General features: G+C 48.4%; 2 long non-coding RNA genes across 2 annotated transcripts in view; one reads left to right on the top strand and one right to left on the bottom strand.

Moving 5' to 3' along the window:
- LOC111098054 overlaps positions 1-6855 on the top strand; it is a 35962-nt gene extending 29107 nt beyond the window's left edge. The window contains exon 3 of the long non-coding RNA XR_005366791.1: positions 183-6855. This is a non-coding gene — a long non-coding RNA (uncharacterized LOC111098054). The remainder of the gene's footprint in view (positions 1-182) is intronic.
- The window catches only part of LOC102155446, a 123651-nt gene that overhangs the window by 27994 nt on the left and 82405 nt on the right, over positions 1-13252 (bottom strand). The window lies entirely within an intron of this gene.

The following is a 13252-nucleotide window of genomic DNA, read 5'->3' as shown; positions in this document are numbered from 1 at the left end:
AGGTGACAGCTAAAGTCTGGGGAGCACTTACTATGTTCTCAGCAGCTGGCAGATATTAGGTTATTTTCTTTTTATTCTCGGTGGCAAAGAATGGATGTAACAGGTACAAACACAGACTGGGTCTCGGCTTGGTGCGGAGTCTCCTTCCCCAGGCGATTTCAAGCCTCCATCTCTTCTCACAGGGGCATGTGACTCAGAAGACGGGAGGCCAGGCCATGAGTCAATGGCCCCACTGTCTCCGAGCACCTACATGGCCTTGGGTGGACCCCTCAGCACCCAGAGATCAGCCTCAGCCCTGCTTTGCTTCTGCAACCACAAGGTGGTATGGCCAGCAGCCATGGGAGAGTTCTTCTTTTTCCAAAGTATGTTTGCTGTATAAACACAATCGTAAAATAAAAGCCAAGTGTCGGCGATGGCGGGGTGGGAGCGAGAGAGTTGGGAGAGGCAGCGTTCCTGGCCACGGCCAGCCGCTCCCAGCCCAGCCCCGGCGGTCAGTGGGGAGGAGGAGAGGCCCTGCAGCCCATCATGCTGTCAGGCTGCACAGGCCATACTTTCCTCAAACCTCACTTGGCTGGAACAATCTAGAGAGGGTCAGCGGAGGAGGAGGCAGCCAGGGAGTCAGGCTAAACTTCTCCCTCCCTCAGGCTCCAGGGCCTTGCTGGATTCAGAAAAATAACCCAACTTCCACTGACTTGTCATTTGATCCATAAAATTCACTGCTTGGGTACTTAAGATATTCCCCAGGGGCTGCATCTGTGTGATTCAGATTCAAAAGCGGAATTACGGACCATGGAGACGGCTCCACCGTCAAGCAGCCCAAAGGATGAACCGGGTCTCAGCGACCCTCTGGCTACATGTGCCTCCGTGGCTAAAATCAAGTGGAAGATTGGAGTGATGATCTGGGGGCAACGTAAGCCTCTGTCCCGGCAAAGCGCCCCAACTGAGGGCAAAAGCCTGCATCAATCAAGGAGGCTAGAGGCAGAAGGGCTTGAGTTGTCACAGCAGCTGTCTGAACCCCCCCAGCGTCCCTACGGCTGCAGAATTCCACCTCCTACACCTGCTGCCCCCTTGACCTGCCTGCTCCTCCTCCTCCTCACCGCCTCCCTTCCCCACGAATTTAAAACTTTAACAATAATTCCAAATCGCCCCCGGTTGCCGGCACCCCACGGTCCAGCCCTGGCCCGGATAACTTCGTTCTTCAAGGAGGGTGAGGAGCCGGGGGAAGGTGCTCGGGGTCCGGAGAAGGCGGGCTGGTTTCGGAATCGCATTCAGATGTGCCGCGCTGTGCTCGGAAGGGAAACTCATGGCTCGCAGCTGCAGCGCAGCGAGTGCGGGGGATGAAGCCACGAGGGCCCCCGCATATTTTCCTTGGCCTGCACACAAGTCGTTGACATCATTTCAGACTTTGCCATTCATCCACTGCCGCTTGGAGCTTGTGTGGCTTGTGTGCGGCTGTGTTCCAGAGTCTGATTGCAAATTGGGTGGTGGTGGGGATGGAGGTGGTCCCATTGAGTTTGTAAAAACAAACAGAAATGCACTGAACCTTGTGTTTCCTCCCCTGGAATGATGAGGGAAGCTAGCCGCCACCCCGCCCCGCCCCCGTGCAAACAGACCCAGGCCAAGGCCAGCGGAGACCCAGAGAAGCCTTTGTTCTGTCTGCACTATTTTGGGGAATGATGACGAATGTTTGCCGCAGGTACGAAAAGCGGGGGTTCCAGTAGCAAATTCTATCACATCCTTCCAGACGTCACTCAGGCCGCTCTGGGCCCATCTGCATTCTCCTGCAAATCCTGGGTAGCAGGAAAATTCTGTTAATGGTTCCCAGAGGCCCCAGAAAAGAAAATGGCAAAAGTAGGAAATGTGAATATTCGGAAACAGGGCATGTGCATAGGTGCATGCGGTGCAGGATTAATCATCATGTTTAGGAGACAGCTCTGCGATGCCGGGGACATCGCAAAGGACTTCCTCTTTGAAGGAAGCTGCCCATCTCCTTGTGTTCTCTCATTTCCAGTAGCACAGAGTGCAGTCGGGACAGTAGGAAAGAATTGGGGGAAGCTTTGAGGCAGGATTAGAGAGTGCCTCTGACCCCCCCCACCCCAAATGTCACTTCCCATGCTGAGAGTGTGAGACTTTGTGTCTCCCACCATGGGCAAAGCTCTGGACTTTGTCGCTGAGAACACCACCCAGACTCTAGCTACCATGGAAGTGAATTTGAACCCTGACACAGGCCACTCTTTGTTCTATAGCAGCCAGGGCCTGCTCCTCCGCAAGGACTTGGGAATAGGATTGCTTCTTTCTCAAACATCATTTGACACAAGTTGTCTGAGGACAGCGCTGTGCCCCAAGGATGCCCACCTAACTCGGAGCTGGGGAGGACCGGTGATGTTCCTGGATATGTATAACAGTCAGTCGTCTCTGGGGAAATAGCCCTGATCTGTAGCATTTGCCAATTTCTATGGTGTAAATACTCCCATCGGCATCAACTTCTAGCTACCAACCATTGGGAGACGAGTCACTGGCCTCTTGCATCTCTACACAGCTTGTGAGCAAAGGTACTTACACTTTTTTCCGCTCTCTTTTTAAGGTTGGTTTTTTTTTTTTCCTCTCTCTATCTCTTCCTCCAATGCTGGAAACAGGACTCCCTGTCCCTAGGAGATAGATATTTGTGATGAAAAGACTCATGATCTCGCTTGGTTCTCATAGAGGAGCCACCCAGGAGAGCCATCTATCAAAATCATCCACATTAGACTGTGTGTGAATGAGAATCACTTTTCTCATGATAGAACTCTGATATTCAAGGTGCCGTGTGTGGTACCTGGCAGTACTTATTCTGATTAATATGAGTAGCCACCACTCTTCTCCCTTTATTGATAAGGAAACTGAGGCTTATCGGTGAATGGACCACGTGTCATCACTAGCAAGTTGCAGAGCCGGGATTCAAACCTAGACCTGCCTGCCTCCAGCCCTTTGCACTCTGCTTTGCTGATTCTTCATGACAAAGGCCCATGTATGGCAAGGGTTCTGAGGTCCACAGATTGGCCCAGGATGGGAAACAGGTCTCCCTGCCAGAGGAGGCCAGTTATCTTTGGTAATCAGTCCTGCCTTCAGGGAAGTCTGGAAGTCTGACCATCTGCAGCTTCTAGGAAGATTGATTCCTCGTGTCCAAGCCACTGCTGTTCAGGGCAGAGCAAGGATCCCCTGAAGAACTCTTAACCTGATGAGTATTGTGCATTCAAGACAGCTGGCGGACTAAATGAGGGCCCCCCACAGCCACTGAGAGACCCCTGTCACCATGGGACTGCAAACATTGCAACAATTCAGTAGGAACTCATACCATGAAATTGCTAAACACTCGCAGTCTGCCATCGGGTGGAAACTCCCAGGGAGTCCCAGCCATGATGACCAGGACCCTGGGAAGCAGCTGCCTGCCTTTAACTTACTAAGGGTCCCGAGCGACTTCCCTTAGGCACATTTTAAGCACTTATTGAGCACCTGCTGTGTACATTACAACTACAGTTACTACTACTTTCAAGACTGTTTCATAGACTAACAAGGGATTTTGTCATTCTGATCTCTGGATACGTTCGAAAGAAAAATCTGACAACAGTACTAAAATAAGGTCACATGTGGTTTGACATTTCATGAATCATCTTTACCGAAAAGGATAAAAGTATGTAAATTCAGTGCTGCCTTGGAAAATACCCAAGACAGGAAATGGTGCTGGGCAATGGGCACGGCACAGAAGAGGCGAAGGGGGCCTCCTCTTTCTTACCGAGAGGTGTCCTAGAGCCGACACACAGCACACACTCCAAGAGGATCTATGAAATGCTTAACAAACAAGAGTTTTCTAAGCTGAAGTGTAGATCCAAAAGCTTTCCTGAGCCTTCCAGAAATCTGTGAGGTTCACCTCCGTGCTACCCCAGGATGACGTGGAGGCATTTCTGCCACAGTCCTTCCCAGGATACTTGTGAAACACGCAGGCTGCTCCGCAGTGGGTCTGAGCCACCGTTCACTGTCTGAGCCTGTGCCCTGTGGTCCCACCATCACCAGTTCCAGGCTCTTGGTGCTTCTGACGCAAACTGAAGACCACAGCCCGAGGTGTGAGTGGATAAGCATGAAATGACTAGCTGCAAGCCGGAGTGCCTGTCTGCTGAGCTCTGGAAAATGCAAACTTCACAGACCATTTCTTTCTCTGGGTCCTGCCCAGCTCCTCCCAAGCCTTGGCACGCAAAAGTCCAAGAGTAGTAATAGTAACTAATAATAGAAATCATTTCCAATCATAACACGTGGCCTGATCTTACTATAGAGTCATAGAGATTAAAATACTCTCTGTATGAAAGAAACTGTTTGTTTCACTATTCGACCTTTGGCAAACACAGCTCCTAGGTCCCCAGCTGTCTCCCTGGGCTGGCCTTTGCATCGGTGCATAGGGAAATGCCAGTCTGTGCATAACTTACAGGGGCCCTTGCCTCTAACACAACTTGTCCTCTTACTCTCTCCCACCACTTCCATCCCCAAAACTCTCACCTGGACTTGTTTGTCCCCTGATTGAAAGCCGTGGGTGGCTCCCATCATTTAGGTAATAATATCCACACTGCTGTGGCATTAGATGCCCCAAACTCTATACCAATCCTACATGCTATCCCTACTCCCCTCCATCAGGAATCCCATGCCCTAATCACAATTATCCATTTATTTTCCCTGAACACGTTCTTGTTTGTTCAATTAATACTAAAGTAAAATGCAGTGAAGTACACAGATGCTCAGGGTACCATCTGATGAGTTTTGATAAATGTACACAATCATATTACCAAGCCCTCAATGTGTCTGTAACTCAGAAATTTCCCTCACGTCCCCTTATGGTCAATTCTCCCCACTGTAGGCAACCACTTTCCTGATTTCTGTCTCCATAGATTAGTTTGCCTGCCTTGAACTTTATATAAAGGAATCACATAGTATGTACTCTTCTGAGTTTGGCTTCCTCTGTATTACATAATGTTTTGATATTAAGACATGCTATCATGCATATTCGTAATTTATCCTTTATTTGTTCATTATTCCATAGTGTGAATTTGCCACAATGTTTTTATTCCATCACCTGTTGGCAGATACTTGGACTGTTGGCAGTTTTTGCCATTACAAATAAAGCTACTATGAACACTCCAGCACAAGTTTAATTGTGAACATTTGTTTTCATTTCTCTTAGGTAACTACCCAAGCATGGAATTGCTGGAACATAAGGATGGGTGCATTGTTCAGTGTGTTAGGAGCCGTTAAGCTGTTTTCCAGGATGGTTGTACCATCTTACCCTCCCACTAACAATGTACAAGATTGAACACACTCTTTATGTTCTTGTCTCTGAGCTTTGCTTTCACTATTTCCTACACCTGGAAAGTCCCATGGCTACTGCCAGACTCTCCCCCTATTTGTCACCTCTATTAAGCCACCTAACGTCTGTAACAAATAGTCCCAAGCTGTATAATACCTTAACTCAATGGTGTTTCCTTCTCATTCACATGAACTCCAAGGTAGGTCTACGTCAGCAGAACTGCCATCCCCAAAGAAGTTCATCCCCAAGTTCATGCTTACAACATGACCCTGTGCATCAATGTTTGGCCAATGGATGGAGAAGGAGAGGATGGAGAAAGAACACCTTTTTCTTTACTGATTTGGCCCGGAGATAGTCATCATCCTTTGGCTCATGTTTCACTGTTGAGAACTAGCCCCAGGCCTCACCTACCTGCATGGAAGGCTGTGAAATGGACACTCCAGCTGGACAGCTGCTTACCAACCACAAGTCTGCACCACAGGAGGGGGGACACAAGTCTCTGGTGTACAGTTAGCCGTCTCCACCGCATTGGGGTGTGACCCTCCCTCTGATCTGTCTCCATTGAAACTGTCCCATAATCCCACAATCTGTGGAATTAACCCCTCCTTCTTCCATATTCCCTTGCCTTTACAGTCCCTCTAAGCACAGCCCTTAAGATCTGCCTTTCATTTGTTATGTCCATGTTTTGCCCACTAGATGGCGACATCCTGGAGGGCGCTGGCCATCTTGGATCCCTGTGTTGGACACACATCGATGTCTCCCTAAGTATTTGCTGAATTCACAGTGGTAGAGACATATGGCACCCACCAACTCCTCCTCTTGGACACACGTCTTGTCTACAGTCCCCAATCCCCCAGCACCTACCTGTGGCCATGTGGCATGTCTGGCCAGTGCAACACAAGCCACAGCCACCTGGCCACCTCCAGGTTGATGCAACAGGAGTGGGAATGCTTTACTAGATTCTAGATCTCTCTTCCTTTGCCTGTCAGTGGGATGTAGAGACTCCAGTAGAGGACCCAAGACCTGACAGGCATGGATACTGGATACTGCATGGAGCCGAGCTCCTCTGCTGACCTCACTGCTGAGATGGGGTATTGTTGGTTAATCAGCCAGCCTACCCTGACCATCACACTCACATTGTGTGAACTACAGCCGCCAAACTCAGGGAGACCAACCAGTTTCCTTGTCCTTCCATTTCCTTTTATAATTTCTCATGACAGGCCAACAATCTGACACTAGACCCCATGCTGGCAGGGGATGCCAGTGTCTATGTAAAGAGAGCTCTTAAGGTTTAAGGTGAGCTGTGGTTTTATAGTTCAACCTGCTAATAACTCCAATGAGTCTTAACTGTTATGCATTTCTTCTGTACCGCATTTGACCATAAGCTCTTAAAAGTAAGATATGGCAGGGTCTGTGTGGCTCAGTGGTTGAGCATCTACCTTTGGCTCAGGTTGTGGTCCCGGGGTCCTGGGATCGAGTCCAGCATAAGGAGCAGCTTCTCCCTCTGTGTATGTCTCTGCCTCTCTCTGTGTGTGTCTCTCATGAATAAATAAATAAAATCTTAGGGATCCCTGGGTGGCTCAGCGGTTTAGTACCTGCCTTCGGCCTAGGGCATGTTCCTGGAGTCCTGGGATCAAGTGCCACATCAGGCTCCCTGCATAGAGTCTGCTTCTCCCTCTGCCTATGTCTCTGCCTCTCTCTCCATGTCTTTGTGTCTCACATGAATGAGTAAATAAAATCTTTAAAAATAATAAAATAAATAAAACCTTAAAAAAAAAAAAGTCAGGCACGAATTCTTCCTCTGTACCTTAAGTACATCCTATTCATTCACTTAGGAAATATTTACTGAGTGCCTACTATGTGTCATTCACTATTCTAGACACTGAATATAGAGCAGCAAGGAAAATAGATCAAGCCTCTGTCCTCAGGGAACTTACCTTACACTGGAAGAGACAGGCAATAAACAAATAAGCGTGATTATTGAAAAAAAAGGGAACAATAGAAATCCCGTCATAGAGCCTCAAGTCTTTCCTGCCCAGCTCCTGGCACAGGAGTACTTTCACATTTATTTGAGTCAATAATTGATTAATGTCTGTCTCACTCCCAGAGCTGTGAGATCCATGAGTGTGGGGCATCCCTCCATCCTCAGCATCTAGCACAGCGCTGGCACGGAGCGAACACTCCATAAATATTTCCTGCATCAAAAAGAAATGAATAATAATGGTGTAATATCTGTTACCCGCTGAGAGCCAATTATTTTCCAGGCGCCATGCAAAATGTTTGTGTGCATTATCTCATTTAATCCTCATACTAGTCCTGCAAAATAGCTATTAGTATTTCCCGAGGGAAGTGGGGCCCAGAGAGGTTAAGTGACTGGCTCAGCGTCACATGGCGAGCAGTAAGTAGAGCCCTGATATTAGAACTCACACACTTTCCTTAAGGCCATCCTGTGCCACAAAACAAGAAGTGCTTTTATGTGTCCCATATATTCTTTCTCAACAACGAGGAGAAACAACCCTGGACCACTGTTTCTGTGAGCCAGAAAAATTCAACCCCTTCTGCAACTTGCCCTGGCCAGCCTGGGCGGCCTTCCCAGGCAGATGGAAGATGTGCGCTTGTGGTAATTACAGACCGTGTTGTCCTTTTCATTTATGTCTTCACAATCCAGCTTGACATGGTGTCATAAAAGTTTATGTACTGTGTTCTCTCCGCTCCTTACTAATATTCTCTGGCATTCTCCCTGGCCATCCAGAATCAATACTATCGCTCCTCTCTCAATAAAGTAGGGAGCTATGAACAAGGCCCAAATGTGCAGGATGGCTATTTGCAGCAATTAGACGTCACGCTGAGAAATGGCCACACCGAAGCAGAGTGGGCAAGATCTAAGGACCAGCGCGTCCCTCACGTCCCTCACTGGGGACCCTGGAAATTGGACTGCTTAAAAAAATACCCTCTCTCCTCTCACCTCTTCTCCTTCTCACGCTCTCTGTGTCTCTTTTTTTCTCACGAGAGATAAGAAGAGAGAAGTGCATTCAAATTAGGGACCCTGGCCATTGATTTTTACTTTCAGTTGGTGGATTGTAATCAATGTTAATTAACCAGATTCTTTTTCAGCAAAGGTTGGGACAGAAGAGTAACTGCACAATATTTTTGACCAAGACAACAGATATTAATGGGCTCTGGTACGGGTTGGAGCAGGAAGGAGAGGGCGGCGGGGGGTTGTTGCTGAGAGGCTCAGGCGGAGAGAACAGGTGCAGAGGAAAAAGGAGAGATTTGAACAATTTCAAGGTGGTCCTATCAACAGGCCCTGGTGGCCGGGAGGCTGGGCCATTTACACATCCTCTGCCAAGGGGCAGACTTCCTGTTCCTGGCACAGTGGACGGTGTGGGGTACGATTCCTACACTGTCAACTAGTCACTGGCAGCCACCAGGAGGGCCACTGGTGACTCAGGCCAAGCACCTTCCCGTAATGTTAATAACGACGTGGGAAGGGTCCTCGTACCTGAACAATCAGGCACAATGAGAAGATAGAGGAATTTAACAATGGAGAGTTTTGGGGCACCTGGGTGGCTCAGTGGTGGAGCATCTGCTTTTGGCTCAGGTCGTGATCCCAGAACGCTAGGATCGAGTGCCGCATTGGGCTCCCCATGGGAAGCCTGCTTCTCCCTCTGCCTGTGTCTCTGCCTCTCTCTGTGTGTCTCCCATGAATAAATAAATAAAATCTTAGGCAACCACAACAATGGAGGGGTTGGGTTTGAGCACTAGAAGGTACTTCCTGCTTATGGAACCGTGGGTGAGTTACATAACACCCAGACCCTCAATTCACTCATCTGCAGAGGACATAATTACAACTGACCTCATGAGCAGTGGCTTGTTGAGGATTGTGCGTGGAGACACATTGTAACAGGCTCCAGGGATGTCAGCAGAGACCACTGTTACAGGTAATAAGGACAAAGCCCCCAAGGCCTCTAATAGCAGCCAGCCAACCTATGAGATGGGACCAGAGGTTCCTTTCTGATCTCTAATGATGTAGCAAGTTGTCTTGGTTGTTATCCATGCCAATCTTATTTGAAAAGCTCACCTATCTCTAAATAAAACTCTAACATTGAGGAGAGGACCCCCAAATGTGCCAGTGCTCCTTTTCAACATCCCAGAGAAGTAAAAGAGAGCTGTAAGAGTTGCAAACATGATAGAGCTGTCAGATATAAACCTGAAAGATGTATCTGCTTTGAAATAATGCAAGCATTACAAATGTGGGGGCAAGATAGAAAATAAAAACAGAAGAAGCCTATGGGTACCATCTCCTTGAGCAACCTATTGTGGTCAGGTTCTCTGGGCTTCCCCCAGGACCGATTTGGTCAAATGGTGCCTCTACCTCCAAGTGAGGCTCCCAGAGCCTTCAATCAAGAGAAGGGCACCAAGAATTTTCAGGTTCTTCAAGATTAGGGGTGAGATAGCATGTTGGGGAACACTTGTAGAAGCTCAGAGGCAAGACAAAGATTTTAATTACCCCAGGTGGCCCCTTGGCCTCTGGGTTACGGGAGTCCCAACCATGGTGGTAACACGAGCGTCTTCTCTCCCAGACAGGAGTCCACCACTTAGGGAAGGTGAATGAAAGAGGTTGCCAAAAACTCACAAGTTCAATACACTGCTGAGCACTCACCACGAGGGAGCACTGCCCCAAGACACACACTGGAGACTCAGAGGGTCTCTGGCCTCAAGTTGCTCCTAGAATCCCTCGGTTGGCTGGAGGGAGATAAATTAACAGATAATCATCAGGCAGGGCAGCAGGGAGCACAGAAGAGGACTGCATTCACTAGCTGGGGTGACAGTGGTTGGGAAAAGGAGGAGTCTCGAAAGAAAGGACATTCTTGGCCAGCCCCGGTGGCTCGGTGGTTTAGCGCCTGCCTTCAGCCCAGGGTGTGATCCTGGAGACCTGGGATCGAGTCCCATGTCGGGCTCCCTGCATGGAGCCTGCTTCTCCTTCTGCCTGTGTCTCTGCCTCTCTCTCTCTCTCTCTCTCTCTCTCTCTCTTTCTCTATCTCTATCTCTCATTAATAAATAAATTTTTTAAAAAAGGACATTCTCAGTAAAGAGAAGGACAAAAGAGCAGAAGGGAAAATGAACCAAGGAAACAAGAAAGGGAGGGAACATCAGGAGAGAGCAGGGAAAAGAAATGATTACCTCACCCCAAGATTTATATACTAAGCTCATATGCAAATCTTGTCTCATTGATCTGTGACTTCAGTGAATAAAACTGCCTTTTCTGGGGCTATTGATTGGGAAGCAAGCTGAGAAGGCCAGGTCAGTTCTGAATAGACCTGGGAAGGGGGGGATGAGCTCACAGTGGGTGGGCTTTGCACTTAATTAGGGAAAAGCAATTGCCCACAGTAACCTAAGGCACATCCTTGTGGGAGGGGGTATCTCCAATGGTACCCCTCTCCTCCCTACAAAAACCACTGTATTTTGGCAAATAGGACCATGTCCTCCATCCCAGGGCCCTAGAGCAAGGGCCTCTCTGGCCCTAGTCTAAGGACAGGGAGCCTGTCACATCTTCAGGGAGATTGATTTCCAGAAACTAGTGGGATTCAACATTGACCCGAGAGAGAGGTTGAGCCTCGAGTATGGGCAAAACTGAACTGTTGGGGAAAATGGGATGCGCTTCCACATGGTGCTCCTGGGAGCAATGGTGGAGAGATGAGAATGCAGGAGGCCTCTTCACCGGCTCTGCAGCAAACAGTCCCCAGGGCTGGGTTGGACTGGAGGGCTGGGTGTATGGAGCTCCATGGGGAGCTGTAGTAGCCTTAACACAACAGAGGTGGCAAACAAGAATATGATGATGAAAATCCTGTAGCTTTCCTGTTGAAAATGTTTTAGTGACTCATTTTTCAGAGATTTGTCTCCTCACCATTAGCAAAGAAGATCTTGCAGTCATACCTGACGTTATCAATCTCAGATGTGGAAAGTCTCTACCTCACCCACATCCTACAACTGATGCTGAAGCATAAAGCTGACCAGTCATCCCAGTTGGCCTGAAAGCATTGAACATCATGTGTCCTGGGAAATCTCTTAACTCCGGACGCTCTGGTTCAGTTGGTCACAGTAGGTGTGACCATCAAGTGACCATCAGGGCCCCACTCTGGGCTGTCTGAAGGGCCACCTTATCCCAGCCAGGCTCTCCCTGGGCCTGCTTCATAGCCCAGCTGCTTCCTCTGAACAACTAGTCCAGTTCCTTGGCCCTTCACTCCCACAGGGCTTAATCCCAAGAGGCCTCCCAAGCAAACACCCTGAACTCCTCAGAAGCTCCATCCTGGAAACCTGTACTGAAATCTCCATTAAGTAATAATAATGGAGAGAAAGAGAAATGTGATGCATGCAATTGTGACCCCCAAGAGGATGGACTGAAATCCTAACCCCCAGCACTTCAGAATGTGGCCTCATTTGGAAATAGAGGCTCTGTAGGTATAATTAGCAAAGTTACATGGGGTCATGCAGGAGTAGGGTGGGCCAATCTGATAAGACTGGTGTCCTTTCAAGAAGAGAGAGATGCATGGAGGTGATAATGCTCTGTGAAGACACGGAAACACGGGGGAGAAGGCGGAGGAGGGACTGAGTTAGGTGGCCACAGACCAGGGATGCCTGAAGCTGCCAGATGCTGGAAAAGGAAGGGATGGATCCTCCCCAGAGGCTTTGGAGGGAGCGTGCTTGTGCCGACATGTTCATTGCTGATTTCCAACCTTCCAAAATGTGAGAGAATGTACTTCTGTTCTTTTACATCACTCAGTTTGGGGTACTTTGCTACAGCAACCCTAGGAAACTAATAAAGACATTAGAAGGAAAAGAAGACAAGAAGGTGAAGGACCACAGAGACAATGGAAGAATTCTCCTTGTTGACGCCAGGGAGTAGGCATCCCTTCCGGGGAGGGGAAGTCAAAAAATCAGCCAAGGGTAGGGGATGACACACCTCTTCATTAGGCCTCTTGTAGGATCAGTGACTACAGCAGAGATGCTTGTAGTCTTGTAGAGAAGACAGGACTTGGGGCAGACAGGGCTTCCCAAACTCTGTGGTGAAGGATCAGCTGTTGTTTTCTTGCCTGCCCATTGGGGACTGATACCCTGTCACATAAATGTCAAGTGGCTATAAAAGCCTCTAAATGCTTGCATTTCTGTACTTGCCTGCTCAGACTGACGTGGACTGCCTACCACATCCTGAGCAGCTCGGCTGACAGAGACGATGATTGCCTACCAAAGAGCTCCTCTTTTTTTCTACTTCACCAAAGGCATCCAGCGTTGCTCAGGATGCCACATGACAACATTCCCCAGCTAAGGATAGGCAAGTAGACACTCCTGTAGACTTTACGGGAAAGTTTCGTAAAGGGAACTGACTCATCTGGGAGATGTTCTCTTCAGTTCCTGCCCCTTTCAGGGATGTGAAGCTTGCATTCCAGCAGCCATCTTGCAATCATAAGGCAATACCTGGAGCAAAACACTTGAAGGACCTAGGTCTCTTTTGACCATAAAGCTACTACACCAGCTCTGGACAGCCGGTCTCCAAATTTCCCCTTACAATGAAAGAAAATTAAACTTGTCTCTTGTTGAAGCCACAACAATTTGGGACAACCATCAAGTATATTTTTTATCTGTGTCATAAGTTAACAGGCACTCACCCCTAAACACAACAATTAGGGAAGGACGGATTACTATGGAATTCGGAGAAACTGCCTCTAACACAGCTTGGAGGGAGGGTCAGGGAGAGCTCTTCGAAAGAAAGAAACAATGGCTGAATAAAATCCTAAAGGAGAAGTAGGAAAAGGGATTAATGGGGAAAAGAGCTTCCCAAGACCCCAGATTAAATCCAGTTTATACAAAAAGCAAGAGATGAGAGAGAGTGGGGCCATGGGAAGAGCTCCAAGCAGTTTAGTG

Source organism: Canis lupus, chromosome 11, assembly GCF_011100685.1.
Source record: "Canis lupus familiaris isolate Mischka breed German Shepherd chromosome 11, alternate assembly UU_Cfam_GSD_1.0, whole genome shotgun sequence".
NCBI classification, from domain to species: Eukaryota; Metazoa; Chordata; class Mammalia; order Carnivora; family Canidae; genus Canis; species Canis lupus.
Note: the sequence above shows the minus strand (reverse complement) of the source record. Positions and strands in the feature narration are given on the sequence as shown.